The sequence below is a fragment of the Centrocercus urophasianus genome, unplaced genomic scaffold (genome assembly GCF_019232065.1).
Source record: "Centrocercus urophasianus isolate 14NV4802_14NV808 unplaced genomic scaffold, USGS_Curo_1.0 seq_29, whole genome shotgun sequence".
Taxonomy (NCBI): domain Eukaryota; kingdom Metazoa; phylum Chordata; class Aves; order Galliformes; family Phasianidae; genus Centrocercus; species Centrocercus urophasianus.
Window position 1 is genome coordinate 3,924,799 of NW_024884855.1, and position 18,824 is coordinate 3,943,622.

At 40.4% G+C, this 18,824-nt stretch overlaps 1 long non-coding RNA gene across 1 annotated transcript in view; it reads left to right on the forward strand.

The window, feature by feature from the left end:
• Positions 1 to 18,824, forward strand: part of LOC122165405 — a 142,491-nt gene that overhangs the window by 86,753 nt on the left and 36,914 nt on the right. The window contains exon 2 of the long non-coding RNA XR_006170465.1: positions 16,657 to 16,757. This is a non-coding gene — a long non-coding RNA (uncharacterized LOC122165405). The remainder of the gene's footprint in view (positions 1 to 16,656; positions 16,758 to 18,824) is intronic.

Below are 18,824 nucleotides of genomic sequence, written 5' to 3' on the forward strand. Positions count from 1 at the left end.
CAGCACTGTGAGCCCACTGGGTCTGCTGAAGAGGCTCAGGGAGATTCACAGCAACTAACACTTCTGCTAACCTGTGTTGAGATTCCAAAAGCAAGCTGTGCTCCTTAGGCCTGGTTGCAGTAATGTCATGTATTGCAATTTTTTGTTGCTGTTAATGTTTTGTTGCTGCTAAAAAGACTTCACGTGGCAGTTTTCCTGAGGGAACAAAGCTACTTATGCTGTTTGTGCTGCATTTCAGCGCCCACCTGGAAAGCCACTGATATGCTACATAATTGGAATGCTTTCTTTTTGTTCATATATAAAGTGCAGACGTATTCTAGTAGCAATACTTTATTAGTTAAGGAAAAAGCAAACTGCTTGCAATTCTACTAGTTACAGGCAGTAGCAGTTTATGCTCTGATTCTGAATTGTATAGAGAGGAAGTTTATGTAGTGTGCTCCCAAATCCACATGGCCTAAGGCTTAACTTTGTATAGCATCAGCATCAGTCTGCACTGGCTGTGTGCCCAGCTGGGCTGACTGATCCTTGAACTGGGATGGTGCAGTGGAGACTCAAAAAGGACATTTGCATCTATGCAGTGCAAACACTCAGGGCAGTGTACATTCTTTGTGCAAGTATTTCAAAGGTACTAGGATAACAGCTGCCTCTGCAAGATCTCTGCCTTTTTGTGAGCAGGTGCTGGCTATTTTCTCCTTGTTTGGCTTCCTCCATTCACCACAGTTCATTTCTCATGCACCACACTTTAGTTGAGATTTGCAGCTGACCCTCAGTAATGAGCACTTAGCAGAGACCTCACCCACAGCCAGGCAGCCGTCCTGTCTCTTCATTTCTAAAGCTCCCCCTGCTTTGAGCACCTCACTGAGCGCAGCCCTGCACTGCTCTCAACCGACGCACTGGTCTATGGTGTATGCCCTACCTCTCCAGTCCTGCAGCAGTACTTGGTGATGCTATTTCCTCAGTACCCCCAGCTGAATTCAGGATTTCTTTTCCTAGTACACAGGAATACGTTTGTGTGTATCCACTTTGTGCTCAGGTGAAACCATCTCAGCAGAGGAATTAATGCTTTGCAGTTGTTGTAACGAATGGCTACTTGGTTACACTGGATTGGTAATAATTGCTTTTATGTAGTAATCACAACGTGATCATAAAGTTAGGGTAATATCATCATAATATTACCTTAAAATGGTGAGGTAAAATGAAGTCTGCATTACCTTACTGGATAGGTAAGCAGTTTATTCATCTAAGTGGTACTGTGAGGGAATGTATTTGGGATTTTACAGCTGAGCAGTCATGAGAGATGTTCAGGAGCACTCACACGTGACGACCATTAGCAACAGTTTAAGGAATGTTGTGACTGCATGTGCTTAAGTAGACATATAGGACAGAAGCCTTCATTTCTATTGAGTCAAATGCAGTGTGGAATCTGTGCACTTTTCTGTCAGTCCAACAAGGCCAAGAGGAAGGAGGGACTTCGTTGTGGAGCAGAACTAAATCATTTAAAGTCATTAAGAAAGTCTCAGGACATTGAATCCACATGTTTTTTGCAGTCTTCATCACAAGACCCATCCTTATCTCAGGACTTTGAGATGCATTGTCCCCCAGGTTCCTACTGAAGGTGCCTGGAAGCCTTCAGAGCCCTGCTGACCCTCGGTGGGGTAGGAGGCACCAGCCCCTTGCAGCTGTACAGCTCTGCAGAGCCACAGCCCAATGAGCTGCACATTCACTAAAGATATGTTTTACACTGTGTGCCAACATATATGCACAGTGATTACTAATCACGTGCAGTAGTGAATTAACTGTGTTGTCCCTTCAAGCAAATACAGCACTTGAATGGAAATGGAGATTCCAGTTTTGTTCTTGCCACAGTCCATGGAGTCCATCATTTGGGAGGCTGCAGCATTCCTGGGCCCAGGTGGGAGATGCACATGGACAGTGGTGCTGCTCAGCTGGCGCCGAATTGCACTGATGGATAAAACTGGCAAAATAAGGTCTCCTGCTTACTTCCATACTAGACAAAGCAAGGAGTAAAAGAAAAGCAGAATTTTGTTGCCCTTTCCACCACAAGAGCTGAGCTGTATCTGAATGATGCCCTGCCAGGTCCTGTCTGATAAATCCTACTCCCAGAATGAACCCTGGGTGGCACTGGAGGGATGTGGTGTGGTCCCATTATGAACGAGCCCAGTGTACTGCAGGAGGAGTGCTGAACCAGGTGAAACTGGGAAAGAAGGGAGGATTTAGTAGATAGCAGGCTGCATGCCTCCTGCCAGCATTTCTGCCATCGTCCTCGTTCTCATGCAGAATGCTATTTTCTAGGAAAAATTAATTGTTGATACAAATCAGCGAAGCCCATTGATGACATTAAAGTCGATCCGTAGACAAAAAAGGTGGACTATGCCTTAGAGCTCAGAAGGAGCTTTGAAATTTGTATACCATTGCACATCGAGTTTAACAACGTTTGAACGCTTACATCTACATTTGTGAAATATCTTTGCTAAAATTGGTGAATTGTGTATTAAATAAAGCAGAGTATTTCACCTACTGTGTGTGAAATGCAATGGGAAAGGTATTTGCTCCAGTGCTGCTATCAGAATTAAGTGGCAGGATGACACATAAACTGTCCTTGGTGAATGAAGTACTTTCATTTATCAAAGGATGTTTGTGGTCAAAATGAACCCATTCTGCACAGCAAGGTGCAGCACTGCTCTGGAGAACTTCAGCCTTTGTGGAGGGGAGAAAAGACCTAAAATGGGAGACTGCCCTCAGTCTGACACAGCTCACCTGTGTACCATCTTAGAAAAAAGATTAATGGCAGTCTGCTTGTAATCACTGTTATCTGAAGGCTTTTTAAGCTACAAAATTTCAAATTCCTGGGTAAAGTAAATGATGTATTTAAATTTAATTTCTTTTCTCAAATTATATCTTAAGCATGATTTATTTAGATTTGCCAAGTTGATTTCAAACTATTAAAGGCTTTTTTCTCTTTATCTGAAAATTCTCAGTGTTAGGATTTAAGCCAGTACACCTGGCAATTGTTGTACTCTGCTGTGTTGCCATGCACTCATTCTGCAATGGCTGCAGCAACATTATAATAAAGGAATTGAAAATTCTGCTTGTTTCCTGTGAGAAGAGGATCATTGGATCCTTTTCAGCTAACAAAAGTTAGCTGAAACAGCCAACAATTACATGTTGACGTTAGGTAAACAAATATGTCATCATTAATTACATAAAAAGTGATCTAATCAACATGTGTACTAGGAAAAATTTTGGTTTTTGCAACAGCTCATTTGTTGAATCCATTATTTTACTTCTGAATTGGGGCAGCATTACATATCACCTCACTCAGTATGAAAATACTGCTTTATGAGGAAAGGTCTGTCAGCATTTCTTGGTCTCCAGGCCAAAGGCGAGGAGTGCACTGACTGTGCTCCGTAGGCACAGCTGTGTGTGCAGCACAATCCCAGCCACCTTTCTGCACAGAAACAAGAAGCTGTGGGAAAGTGAGATTAGTATCACACAAAGCATTACTGCTCGCTCTCATCTCTTCTACCTTTCCTCTTAGGTTCCTTTTATCGTTGTTAAGCTTCTTACCGTGCCAGTGTCTTTCAGGTTTGCAATTATGAGCATTTAAAAATATCGAGGCTGTACTGTCTGATATCCAGTTGAAAATAATAGCTTCTTATCTGAAAAATGAAAAGCAGCCAGCATATTATACAGAGAAATATGTTGTTTGCTGATGAGAATGACAAGTTTGTTTTTGTTTATTGCAGCCTGCTCTTTTCCTGTTTATCATCTGATAAACTTTACCTTTACATGTTACATTTTAGCTCTGTAAACATTGCTTCTTCTGGAGTGCAAGATATCAGAAATGTGCCTTTCATTTAGAAGAACACAAAACTGAAATGAGAGTAATGTTTGCTGGTGCAGCTGGGTGGTATCTCATCGCTCAGCCTGGCTGCTCTCATGCTCTGTGAAGGCTCAGATGCTTTAATGTTTGGGCATTTTCTTTGGACCTTTAGAAGAAGCCATACCCTTCTTGCAAATTTTGCTGCTTTCTGGAGTGAGTAACCTGCTACATGCATTCAGACACAGAAAATAAGGTTGGGTTTGAGGAGGGATGGGCACATCACACACCTGCTGCATTTTGGGTGCTTATCAACCCCAAATAAACCCAGGGTGAAGCAAAGAGGAGCTGGTTATAAAATCACAGTGATTGTGTGGAGTTGCTAAAGCTGCAGTGGTGCTAAATGAGGAGGTACAAGTCAGAGTTAACAATTATTTGGGTCCTTTCTTTTCCAAGGATGTAAATATGAGCTTCTGTCCAGACTTCTAAGTGTGGAGGAGGTTCCTTCTATGACTTTAATTTGTTTAAATCCAGATCAGAAAACAAGAAGATGTAATTTTAGATTTCTGCAGAGAGAATCAATAGACAGGATACACATCAAGTTACAAATACTCAATGTATTTCATTTAAATTATTTATTCTGACAAAATAGATCCAATTTTTTCTGACAATGCAGACGATTTTTTCCCAAAGGCTTTGGCTTCATTGAAGTCGTGGGCATCCATTTGAAAGTTCTTTATTTATTAGCATGACCTGCTTAAGCCTTGGCTGAAAAATTCAGTATTGTATAACGAATGCCCCATACCTGGCCTTGGGTCTGTATTGAATTCACAGGAAAAGAAAGTAGATATTGGTCCTTCCTTGGCAATTGTAAAGAATGTGCTCAGTTAAACTGTGAGACATTCTCCCCAGTTCATGCAGATAGCATTTGGCACGTTAACATTGCACAGAATCCTAGAATATTGTTCTATGGAAGGCACACGAGCACCCTCAGCTCATGCTGTGAACGCAGAAAGGCTCTTAAGCTATTTCAGAGCAGGACAGCCATGCCACAGTATGCATTTACACCTCCTCAGGAATCCTATTATTTTCTGTAATTGAGACTGTATCTGAAATGGCTGGGGTGGAACAAAATAGTTGGAAAAGCAGTACCAGATACAAGGAAGAGAATGCAATGCTGGCTTTGGGTCATGTAATAGTATATCATTAGCTATCCTAAATGACATAAATGAGAGAATAAAAATGCTGTGTCCCTATAATATTTGAATAAAAAAATAGCAGCTTTTCAGGAGCTTCTGTACCTTAAGGCAAATTAGCATTTAATGCTCTCCTTGGATTTTATATTAATTTTTTCCCCACTACGTGACTTAATAAAAACGAGGTGCACATGTCACCTAGTAGTACTGTTCCAATATGCCTTTTTGTCAAATAGATGAATATCTTCTAACATCCCCATCATGTATCTTAACGAGCAGCGTCTTCCCTGCAAATGACACACAGGTGTACAAGCAAACTGGGAAATCCTAACCAAGCTGGGTAAGCACCTGGAAGTCAGAGGTACAGTCAAAGCTTAGAAAAGAGCTGAGGTTTGAGAAACAGCAAGGTGAAATTAATTCTCAAGCTGCTATGATGTTTAATAAACATTTAATTAGTGAGCACACCGTCTCAAAAAGACTTTTCAAACAGCTTTTGTAAGCGTTAGACAGGACATGGGTCTAAATGGGGCAGCCAAAAAATGACCTGTGCATTTGGGAAAATCGTTGGCCAGAAGAACTGAATATTTCTCAGTAATTCCAACTGTAGAATGCAACGGAAATTTCAATAATTTTCTGCATTTGGTTTTTGCTGATCATTCTCCAAATGACTCCCAGAAGGGAATTTTTTCATTTAATATTGAGAGAGGTATAAATGGGTGAGTGGTAGAGGAACTGCTTATTTCTGCAATTACAACAGTTAAAAAAATTTAGCAGGGGAACTCAAACTCTTTCAGCAGCATACTGACTCACTGAAACCTCCTTGTTTCTGAAGCACATTACAGAAATACGTGTTTCAGAAAAGCTGAAACATTTCTATTTAACTTTGTTCTGTTCTCCAAGGCACTGTTTATGATTTTGAATAACCAAAATGATACAAATGAAACAAGTACTTTTTTTGACAAATATCCTGCGGTGACACCAGTTTTTCGATTCCCGAAGCTTTCAGTAGAATGAGCTCCTAAATTGCACCAAGTTCTGCCTTTGTGATCATATGCTCACCTTTATTAATTTCCTTTCAATTCCATGTTGCACTTAAAGCTCCATTTGTTTCTGATTTTAAACTCTCTCTGCTTTTTTTGAGTCCTTTACGATATCACTACAGATATTTCATGCTTCTCATGGGTTCCCAGAATCTGTGCAGCTGGGACATGGTGAATGGCACAGGATGAAGAAGCAGTAGAATCTAGAATATTGTTGCACAAGGCCATGACTTCAGATTGTCAGCTCTTCCTATTTCTCTGCTTAATTTAAGGAAGATCTGGTGAACTGCACTGAAATTAGTGGTGAATTCAGTGGGTTTTTGGTCTGACCACAGTGATGTCAAGTGGATGCAGGTGAGGAATCTTCAGAAGTCAATAAATGTCACTAAGGGCCTTTTCTTCTTATTTGTGTGACAGTTATATAGATGGTCCCCCTGAGTGTATGGAAACAAAATCAATGGCAAACTTCAATCCACACAATCACTTCTTATGTGAGACATAGCATTGGCTATTACCTCACAGGTCGGTCAATAACCTATTATCTCACGAGCTAAGAAATAAATACTGCCTTCAGCCAGTATTAATTAGAATGGCCAGGGAGGTATACACCAGAAGATAGGTGATGCTGTTGTTTCTGATTGTTTGAAACACAGATGGACCACAAACCAATAGGATTTGGTTTGTTGTTTATTTTTGCTGCACTGTTTGGTTTTTGGAGTCGGGGCCACAGGGCTTTTTTTTTGGCTATGATTCATCACTCTACTTTTCAAAAGACAAAAGTTTTGACAGTACAGAATTAGTTACCTTCCTTGTCTCTCGAAGCAAAGAGGTCTATGATTCCTTTGCATTACAAAAGCAAGGGAAATACATCTTTCTGATAATACTGTTTTGGGGGGGGCAGATCCAGGAGTAGATTTTCAATAGATACAAGGATTGTTTTCCTCTTTTAACACTAATGGAAATCACTGACAACTGAGGACTGCTCTTTGTTTAAACAGTCCACCCCTTAATGCCTATCAAGTCTTGTGAGGATCACTTCTTTCGATAACATAAAGAATTAGGAAATGGTTTGCTGAATGTCCAGGAGTTAAATTCCATCAAGGTCTCAAAGTCCAATAGTCCCTGTGCTCTACAGACTTACAGCAGGTTGATAAGAAATCCTGAGCACAGTGATTTGGGTGGAATTTAGGCTGCCTGAATATGACTCTTATGTTATTCTTCAGATGCTATGAATAGTTGACCCTTATCCTTTGGAAAATTCAGGCTGGATTTTTTGAAGTGCATTTATTCCAGAAAATTAAATTAATTCTGAGATGAAGTAAGATTTTAATTTAAAGCAGTAAGAGCTGGCCTGACATAATTGGCACTGCATGCAAAAGAGCTAAGAAACATTTTCTTTGACATATGTTTTATCCCTATATGATCATTTGTGGGGCTTGCTGCCCAAGGCAAAAAAGTCAAATCTATGACATTGTATTTATAAGGCAAGGAAAATGCACTTATTTACATTTAGGCATGCAAACACACAGACATGGTGATAAGCCAGTCATGCCAACCAGTAAGAAAATGAAATTCAACTTAACATGTGTGAATTGTATGGTTTAAAACCCATTTTGAGTATCTCTGGCATTGAATAAGTCTCAGTCAGAGGTTTTTGAGCATATCCTCCACTACTTATTGTAAAACTGATTTTAAGGATTTCACATTTCATTTCCTAATTGAGGAAATTTAGGTCATTACTGGAAGTTCTCTGTTGTCATGATTTGATTCCAGTGAATAACTTAAAATTGAAACAAATAACTATACAAGTAAAATTATATTCTTGTCTGTTAAACACAGGAAGCTGCTCCGTGCTGTTTAGGTGTTTCCAGCTGCTAATTATTGCTTCTGTAGCACCACTTAGCTAAGGTAAAGGGTAGATTTTGCACAGCGAATGCCACTGCAAAACTTTGTCCAAAGATAAGCAAGGTGAACTCCCACTCAGTAAAAAGTGTGATATGATGTACAGTAACATTTCACTTGGAAGCACTCACACAGTAAATTACACAGCACTCATATCTTCACCAACATGTACTTTTCAGTACTCAGGAATTTCACAGTGGATACATAAATTCAGCAACCTTTAAATTTCTTCTTCCTGTACCCATGTGGGTGTGAAAAGTCAGGATGGAAATTTCTTTTGCAATCACGTCAAGTGAGGAAAGAAAGTTGATACATATGCATACACATGCATAAACACAGTTTAGCTGTTTCAATTTTCACTTCAGTAAAAAATACTCTATGTAAATTTTGTGTTCACTGCTTCAGAATGAAATCTGTCTCTGGAAATGGTCGATCTGTGGGAAATCAGCTGCCATTTATCTCCGAAGGCTCCTCAGTGCCATTGTAGGCTTCTCAGTGAACCGCATTCTCCTTTTTCTCTACACAGCTAGGCCTACTGCGCAGAACCGCTGGTAAAGCAGGCAATGCTTTTCTTGCAGCTTTCAGCACCTTTCCTTCCCACTTCACGCTTCATTTCTTTTATTATCATAATTAAAAATGTTCAGGATTTCTACTGGATGCTACAGAGTTTCCTCAGTCTTTCTCTTCTGCAAACTGTCAAATTGCTGGTCTTATCCAAGGCATTAGGGGACCTGCTGTTGTTCATAACGCTGTAATTGGCTCTTCTGGTGCTGCTTGGCATCTCTTGCCTTTGTCCTTAGTGATGAAAGAAAATCCTGAGGGCCTGCAGCTCCTCTCTCAAGTGTAGGCAATATCAAGCATGGACTCTGGAGACAGGGCCATGAGGGATGCTTGAACTTGAGACGTTCCCTGCCAAGGAGAAATCCTGAATGCAATTGTCTTCAGGCAATCTTGAAATGCCTTCTAACCATTCTGCCAGTGAGGAGAAGAAGCTTTTAGCCATGGGATGAATTAAAAATTTGAATCAACTCCATGTGAGGTCAAGACACTGAAGGACTGAAAGAGGTGTTCTTAATTGCCCAAATCACAGAGAACTGGAACTGGTCAGTTATGAACATATACTTGACCTTTCTGCCACCGAAACCCAAAAGCTTCATGTAACATGCAAAGCAGTACCAGTGATTTGGAAAGCATAAAAACAGGAGGGTAACTAATGCTAAAACAAAAGTTCCATTGCCCACTTACAGGAAGACAACACTAAAGCAGGTGGCTCACAGCCCATAGTGTTAGTGCACGTGGTGAAGGATCCCCTAGCTGAGGACAGAGAAATCACACAACCAGCTGGAAATGGAGCTCCTCTCCTGCTGCTCTGTGAGGGGAGCTCTCAGGCAGGCTGGTGAGGAACTGTCAGGTGCAGAAGAACTTGTGCTGGGATACTCCAGCATCAGAACTTTTTGAAATTATGAAGGACATTTTGTAATTCAGTGTTGCTGGCAGAGCTGAGTGCTACAGCTTAAGGACTGACCACGTGCCTGGAAGTTCAGTAATGCTTAAGGTGCAGGAGAGCATGACTGGATTACATTCATTACATACCATGAGGAAAAAATCCCAATCAATTATCTCTATACCTCTGAAGTCACTCAACTGAAAGCTGTTATGAATTGAATCATCTGTGAGAAGCAACTGAAATAGGGTGAAATGTGGTTAAGAACTGTTTAGAGATTTTTTTATTTGATGTCTAAAAACCCAAAAATTCACAGCAAGGATGGAAAAGTGTATAACTTCAACAAATGCAAGCTGAGATCATAGAGGAAGTCAGACAAAAAAACATCAGTGAAACTGTAACAGATGGAAAGCAGGCGACTGTGAAAATTGCTGGTATATGTTAGCAGCTAGAAGGAGCCAATGAGAAGGAGAAAGCCTAAATGACACTAGTAGGAAGTTTTGAGGAGCGGAGCGATGGGAACTGATGAAAATGACAGATATCCTGGCAAGGGCACCTTACTGCACAGAGACAGGAGAGCTATCAGTGATCCAGGGAAGATGAAGCTGCACAAGGCTGGCAAGAGAAACTTCAGGTCCTGCCTTTTGCCCCAGGATGGTTTCTGGGTTTTATGTAACAGCTTTTTAATGTTCTGTGTCTAAGAAGTGCTCCCAGCTCTGTGTTGGCTTTTCCCTAGGTCGTGTGCTGACTGCTAAGCTGCAAAGCTGTGCCTCCTCAAAAGTCTGCTCTGTCCATCTCTTCTGTCCTGTGAGCCATTGACCTCCTCTTCACATCAATGGCAGCGGAACATTAATGTGATGAACAATGCTTTGCTTCCAGACAGCCTGACGCATGGCTTAGGAGGTAGGGAAGGGGTGAGCTGGGTTTGCAACCCCCCACCCAGGGAGGAGCTGTCCCTTCCACTTGCCTTGCCATTACATTTGCTGGGCCACAAAAGATAGATGCCGATGCCTCTTGCATCTATGCTTTAAAATAGAGCACTAATAAATCTGGCTGTTGCATCTTGGGCATGATTCAAAATGGGGTTAGGTTGCAGTCAAGCTTCCAGCTGCTCAAGCTGGCTTATATGCAAGGATACAGCACAAGAGCAAAGGGAGAGAAGGGGTGAGAGAGACTGTCATACACAGCAACTGAGGTTTCAGAACTAAGCAGAGTCCAATCAGTCCTGGCTGGAGTCAGGCTGCAACTCTGAACACGGTATCAAGGTTGCACTGCTATATTATTTTATATTATTTGCTGGTGGTCTTCATCAGCTCATTTTGGTTGCACTCAGTTATAGGAATGTATATACATATATATTTGCAGGTGGGTATAGTTTCAGAAAAGCATGAACATACACAACAAGCATATAAACATACTCATACTTCTAGGTTCTTTTATGTTCAATAAAGAAAGCATACAAAAGCAGTATTCAAGAAAATGAAATCTTTAGTGTGCAATAGAAGCAGGAACTGGAGAAAATAAAATCCACATGGAAAACCACAAAATAATCACACACTGATTATCAAGTCAAGGAAGCAAGCCTTAAATACATATGGCTGGCACTAAGTTGGTGGTAGTAGCAGAAATAGAGAAGATGCAGGTTCAGTGTAAGGGAGAGTGAACGCAGAAGACTGCTCTTTGGAGGTACTCCAGCCCTATCTGCAGTCCTAGGTTTAGTGGCATTTTCTATTTTAAGCATAGAGAGAAACTCACAAGAGAGAGCATAATCAGATGAAGGTGTTAGCCCTCCGGACAAAAATACAAGATAAAGATATAAATCTGGTCATGCTGTCCTACTGAGGCAAAGCTGTCACAGGCAAATCTTTTTCTTCCAGTTTAAGTTGGTCTAAGTGGAATGGCATAACTAAAGAATTACCATGGAGAAGAAACTATTTCCAATCTGCAAAAACTGCAATTGAATAGAGAGGGCTAACTCAATATCTGCCTTAACTCCAAAATCTTCTTACGGCACTGTGTCTCCCACGGAAGAGAGTGAGGTCTGCATGTCTGAGAGCACAACACCATGGCTGTATCTGAGGGCACGGCTATCAATGCTAAATGATCCTCTCTTTATAGCATGGCTACGTTAAGATCCCTCAGAGAAGTGTAGCTCATTGATTCAGTGATTATTTTCTGTGTGTGTATCAGCAGTCTCTACTTTAGGACCTCCTTAGGATCTCCCAAGTCCAGGAGTTCTCCTCTCCCACTGGATACCTGCAGGAGCAATTGCTGTTTGCTCTGACTCGTTCAGAAGACCTGCCCACGCAAATAGTGCATAAGATAATAAAAAATTCAGTAAGCTTTCAGAAAGAGAACATTATTCATCTGCTCACAAACATCTGGACATTTCAGGAGCCCTGCTATATTTATGGAGTCTACTCAATAAACAGAAGTTTTTACTTGAGGGTAACTAAGCCATTCTGGGGGCTTTGCCAGGCATCTTCTCTCTATTTTGTCTATGTACTGTATGAATTATGCATCTTCTCTGAGCACAGACTAGCAGCATTAGCTCCTTGTTTCCTTCTGTATATTTTTAGGAGCTCCCACCAACTGCTCCCAGTTATAAGGGGCCAATGTCAGTGTGGTGGCTGCAGGCCCAGCAGCCCTGGAAGGGACCCTGGGCGTCAGACTGCCAAAATCACAGAGCGTCTTAGAGGAGAGCAGCTGAGCTCAATCTCCTGTAAGAGGGTCAGTGGAAACATCTGTCAGGATCTCATATGTCCTTATAAACACTTCCCTGCAGGAAAAGAGAAGAAGTTAAAATAAAAAAAAAAAAAAAAAAAAAGGAAGGAAAAGGAAAAAGGAGAAAAGGAAAAGAAGAAAGGTAGTTCTAAACTTCAAAAGTTATTCCAACTTCTTTCTCTAAGTAATTTTCATCAAGAATTTGCATATAAAAAAGTGAAAATGTCATAACTTTTATCCCCCTTTTCTCCAGCCCTTTCATAACCAGTCTCATTTTAAGTCCTTGGCTGCCTTAACCAGACCCAGGATATTTTGATTTTGTCTTTTCTTTGAGAGTAATGCCATTGTGAAGTTATTTCTTGAACTATCTTTTCTCCAATTATGTTCTTCATCATATTTTCATGCAGGAAAACTAATAGCAAATCCATTGGTTTGAAGAAGTGCTCAGAATTGGCTTCACTTTATTAACTTCGGTGGGAATAAAGATGTTTAAAGTGCTCTGCTTCTGAAAAATCTCCCTCTGCCTTATATACTGTATAAATGACCCAAGCCTTACTCTCCTTTCTTGCAAAAGCAGTCTTTGAAAAGAGTAAAGCAGCTTGGATTTCACAAAGAAGGAATTTTCTTATCATTTTTATTACAATAATGAGACACAGGATACAAGCAGGTTCATGTATTTTTGTTGTTTGTATCTAGGGACAAAATCATAGACAGTCATATACCATCATACTGACTTTTCTTTGCTGGAGATATCATCTAAACCTCATAATGATTAAAAGAATATAAATTCATGGTCTTAATCTGATAATTATCAATGTGATTTGCATATCACACTTCAGCCCTTGTTTATCTTTCTTGCCTTTAATATTTACTTCAAGTAGAGACAGTAAGTAATTAGTCTCATATAACTTCTCTGTCTGAGCAGATTCAATTGTAATTGACCCAAAATACTGAATTCAGCTTTGAGATAAATTATTTTTACAGCAAAACTATGACACATCTTTTAAGAACCAGTTGCTCTGACTTTTTTGCTCATCACAAATGATGCACTCCCAGTGGTATGAAGCTTGGAGAGTCTCACACAGAAAGCAAGGTCAAAGTATCATGCATCACATCATTCTGGCATTAGCTTATGCCATGCTCTGTGCAGTTATGGACAGGATTTGTTTCCTGAGTCCTGATCCAGACTAGGGCATGGTTTTTCTAAGGTGCCAATTGTTTGGTCAGTCACTTCTCTGAGCTAGAAAGCACAGACATGTGAAGCAGGAAAAGCTGTCTGATTTGCAGTTAGGATTGTGAGTAGTAAAGTAGTGGTAGACCGAATGAATCCCTTTGCTGCAGCTGGAATGATTTCATTGTGACGGGATGAGATTGGAATGGTTACAGGGAAGCAGGAGTCCGGAGGCATCAGGAGACTTCAGCAGGGCAGCACAGAGCCACCAGGTTCTTGTGCTAGCTGAGCCCAAGCTCTCTGCTAGCAGGTGGCAAATTTGTACAATTCACCTTATTGCTGCCCATTTGTGTTGCTGTACCTCACCTATCATCTTGTTCCATGCTGGATCCCTCAGTTCAGTAGGTTTTTCCTTTTTGATAGGTGAGACTTGTGCTGGATGACAGCATGTCCTCTGTACAGACACAAAACAGAGGTCATGTTACAGTTAGCAAGGATCTGGTTTGAAAGAAAAAGACGAAAATGAAGCAAAGGAACCCCCCATCCCTACCCCCTGCACCCCCCCTCGCTGGAGATGGCATGATGGTTTTATACCTGAAAGAACTCAGATACACAAAATTTGGTTTGGGTATCATGCTGTTCTATTAGCTTCCAGTAAGCCAACAGTGAAGGGGCTGATTGTCCTTGAAGCTGCAAGTGAGTGTGGCTGCTCACCATTCCTGGGGGAACACGCACTGATGATTGCAGCTACCTTAGAAATTGGGACATCTGCAAGAATGTGATAATTTTCTCTTTTCAGGAGGAAATAGAGGAAAAACAAAGGTGAAAAAGAGGATGGCTGGTATTTACCTGAGCCCTGTGTTCATGATTCAATTCCTAATCTGTGCCCATTGCTCTCTTTGTAACAGGTAGAGCTGTTAGAAAGTAAGAAAAATCTGCTACAATCAAAATGAAGTCTACTTAGATTCTCTTTCCTATTTGAATGAATATTTATGCTTTTTTTTTTTTATTTTTATTTTTGTAGTGAAGGAAATGGAATTGTAATGCTTTCATAAGCAATGGGTATATCCTTTTCTCTTCTGGATGGATATACAAATAGGCAGGTGTTTATGAACAGTTCTTTGCCACATGGGATTATATATATTCCCCTCTGGGAAGTGAAAAAGGTATTTTAGCTGCAGTGAAGATTGATAGCAATTCCCTGGGAGAGGTCAGCTGTGATTTCTAAACTCCTGTTCCCAATTCTCTCCCATGGAGGCTGCTTACAGCCAAGCAGCTCTTGTTGCTAGTATCAGATAGTCTTTGAGGGACTGCCTTCTCATGGTTGGAAATCTGTGGACACATGGAAACACTGCTAGCTCAAAGTCACTGTGATTCTTGTTGTGTTGAACTGCACATCAGTTGCATTCATGTTGTGTGTGTTCCTGTGGCAAACATTTTTATGAAATGATGTTTTCATCACAGAAGCTAAAAGTAGTATGGCTTTCTCCATTGCAGTGCAAGTATTTTCTTTAGAAACTTGTTTATTACTTATTTCTGGGGTTAAAAAAAAAAAAGGGAGAGAAACAGAGACTAGTTTTCTACTGCCTACACAACAGCATTCTGTTTCCTTGCTTGATTTGTGTTGGTTTTATTTCATCTTTTTTTTCCTCAGTCATAGGTAATTGTGGTGAGGGGAGATGTAGGTGCACTAATTCATCTGTGCTTCTATAGAAGAAACAAGAAGGAAGGGACTGTAGCAAACTCAAACCAGAACACATCCTTATAGTACAACCGTTGGAATATAAGTGGCCTGTAGTTAAAGAGAGTTTACGCAGTCAATTGTCCATTTAGGAAAGTGTATATAATATCAGTCTGAATGAGAGTAAAGTCATGCTAGGTGGGGAACCAGTGGGAAAGTTAAATGTATTCTCAGAGATGTTATGACTGAGTGGGTCATAAAGTTTCAGAAGTTCAATTTCGCTGTTAAGACCAATAGAAAGATGTCATCAGAAGCAAAGGGACTGGATTCTTATAACTGGCCTGCCTGTTCCAGAAGATAAGGATAAGCTTATTTCATAAACATTTGCCCTAGGAAGAAGGTGCAGTGGAGTAAAGTCCTGGGATGATAAGGGACCACAGATTTTATGCATGCCAGTCATCAAAATTGAAAGTAGTTTTTGGGTCTTGTTGTTCCAAAAAGAATTTGATGCTCATAAATACGAGGGTTATCAGGGTTTTTTGAAAAATCCTTCTGTACCCAGGAGGGGATTTATTTTCCTACTCGTAACACAGACACAAAGATAGCACAGGAATAATAGTCTTGAGAAATTACTTTGTGGGCAAGTAAAGAAGAGCCTTTCTAGACTTTGCTATGAGCTGGACAGAGGTACTTTTGGAGGCGTGGTAGGAAGGTGAACCTCTGCAGCTGGGTGTCAGAAGCAGCTGTTTTGCTGTCAGAAGCAAAACAGACAAAAACCTAACATTATTTATCAAGGCATCCCCATCTCCTGCCTCTCAGCTGCACGGGGGCCAGACATCCTGGGCCAAGGGAACTGAACTCCCACAGGATGCCCTGCTCTTGCCACCACACCTTTGTGTTGGTCATCCCTCAGTCCTGACCATGAAGATGGTAATTCTGCTGTGAGAGAACTGGGAAAATCTTCATGACAATTGTTATTGAAAACAGTAACTCTGATCCAAAGCTGTGAATTGATAATTCCAGTGCAAAATCACCCTTATCTGTTGTTTCAACGGCAGTGCTTTCATCCGCATTTTAGGCTTTTATTCTCCAATTCTAGCTGTGCTGTTCTAGGCTGATATTTGGCATGGTCTAAATCACAGAGTCTCTCTAAGCAAACAGGAATTTTGTTCCATCCATTGCATTACTAACACTTTCCAGGATGGCACGGCCTGCCAATATTACCGCTGATCAGAAAAAGCCCTGTATCAGCACAGAGCTCCAGCACCACGTCACTGCTCTGCTGCTGGGCAGATTTTGGAAGAAGCATACATGCACACATGAAACGTCTTATGTGCAGGCCAGTGAGGAGTGCAGATTAATCTTTAAAATACTGCAAGCTTAGATAAATTCACGTCTTTCTACCTTATATCTAATAGAATCAAAGAAGTAACTGGCATCTTTTCTTTTGTTTAAATTTCTTTTTCCAGAAAAGTCCAAGACATTTCTTTTTCCCCAGGGTCTTTGAATTTTTTTTGAACCTTGCAAAAAATGCAATTAAGACTTGAGACAAGAGCACTTTTAAAATGATTTCACCTGAGTTTTTATGTAGTAGGTATTTTTATGTAACAGTAGTAAGAGTATATTTTCTTAAGAACTGTTCATTTTCCCTCTCCAGAACTGATGCAAAGTTCATTGAATCACAAAGAAGGAATCCCATCCATGTCAGTGGAGTTTGCATCAATCCTGAAATGTCAACAGATGACCACCAAGTTACAGGTACATCAGTAACGCTGTATTCACTTTTTTTCTAAAAAAATATTGGAGGTTTTCCTGTGCATTGCATGTGGCTGAGTTTGAATGCTTGTCAAGGACATAAGTCATGGGGAAAGGTTCAAGGTTTTACTCCTCCCAAAGGGCTGTGACAAGAGTGTGGGTGCCAGAGCAGTTTGTGCCTGGAACAAAGCTCTTATGGCACTGGTGGCCTCACTTTTGGCTGAATACCCTAATCCTGCGAGATAATGGCAAAACAACTGGGAAGGAATCGGTTGGCATGTGTTCATTTCTGTGGATTCTTTAATAGACATACATATATAAAAGAGTAGGAACTTTCAGTTTATCTTCTCTACATTATTCTCTTCTGTTGTTCCCCTTCTGTTTACAGTGTGTCATACTTGGAAGTATTCCCTCTAAAGCTCAGGTTTCTACTGTGTCTCTTGGAAGGAGGAATATGGAAGAGTTCACTGTGTTTCATATCTGGATGGTTCACTGACCTACATTTATTTCATCTACTTCCCATTTAATATTTTATGTGACTTTTTTGGTGTGCCACAGCAAAGATTTTCAATGGTCCAAAAAACCATGCTGGGAAAGGATTCTAATACTATGCTGCCCTTGATAAGATAGTGACTGGCAGTATATAAATACACTCAATGGAATGACTGAAAACTCTCCTCTATATTTATGAGGAGCCCTGGGCCAACACACACAGTGGTGAGAGCCCATCTGCTCCATTGCAATCATTTTATTGACACACTGCTATTTAACAGCTGAGGCTTTTGCAATTTTTTTTTTAACTCAGTGCATGTAGTGAGCAGGAGGTCTTTTAATAGCAGTATGACAAAGCCAAAATAAATCTAAAAGGTAAATTATAAATTGAAAAGTCTAGTTATTTATCTGAAGAAGCATGTGAAGGATGGAAGGAATTTAGGTATTTCTTGACCTCCTGGGGTTCCTACTCAACTCTGACATGAGCCACATACTCATATTGAGGCCTTTCTTGCAACGAGTGCACCAAGCACCAGCAAGGAGAATAGAGGGGATCTGAGCAATTTGTGATCTGGGGGGCTTGTGGGTCTCCCTAAGGCATGGGGAGGGGTTTGGTCACACGTAGTGCAGATCTGCTTCTTACTACTGGATGGCCTGATGGGAAGGTAGGCATTGTTGGTCCATTTCAGATTATTTCTTATAACTTTATTTTACTCTTAAAAGACTAAAGGTATTCCATACTGCTGAGGAAGTACATTTTCCATTTGGCTTTATTTCACACGTTTATTTTTTTTTTTTAATATTTTTTTATATTTGCTCACGTAAACATTCCTCCTCATTTCTAGAAGCGTGACTGTTTAAGCTGATGTTCAAAACTGGCCACCAATGCACTGCAATTGACCAATGAGCCTATTTCCACCAGAAACATCAAGGCCTGAATTCAGATAAACTCACGTTGCACCTATATTTGAAATTCAATTCAGAATTTCAGAATCAGAGCTTGTTTCTGTTTAACGCTTCACCTAATGTCTGTGCCTGCAAGAATGTAGATTTACCTCTCATTTTCAAACCCAACTTTTCATATTTCATTGCTCCATATGCTTTTGCCTATCAGCACCTCCATGCAGAACGGACATAAGTACTTAATTTTAAGCATATGTCTAAGTCTACTGGTAAAATTTAAAAATTTTAAGTTTAGACCCATTAATCTCCGTTATTAAAAATCATGTTGATATTACTCCAGGCATAAATGTTTTAGACTCTGTCCAGCTGTGTAAGAGTCTGGAAGTGTATTTTATGCGGATTGGGTGGATAGCAGAAATGAAAGCTTTCATCCTCTCCATAAAGGGAGTAGTATCTCCCTCCAAGTTTTATGAATTCAATCTGAAAAAAGGAGTCATAAACATGCTGTTAAAAGACTGCCATTTTAAAAGGCTGTTTCCCCAGAGACAGTCTGTGAAGCATCTTGATGTGAATTCATAATGTCTGAGCAGTCTCAGCTGAATTAAAAACTGAAAAGAGGACAAGAGCAGCAAAATACGATTTCAGAATTCAAGTTAGCTAAACAAGGCAATTCAA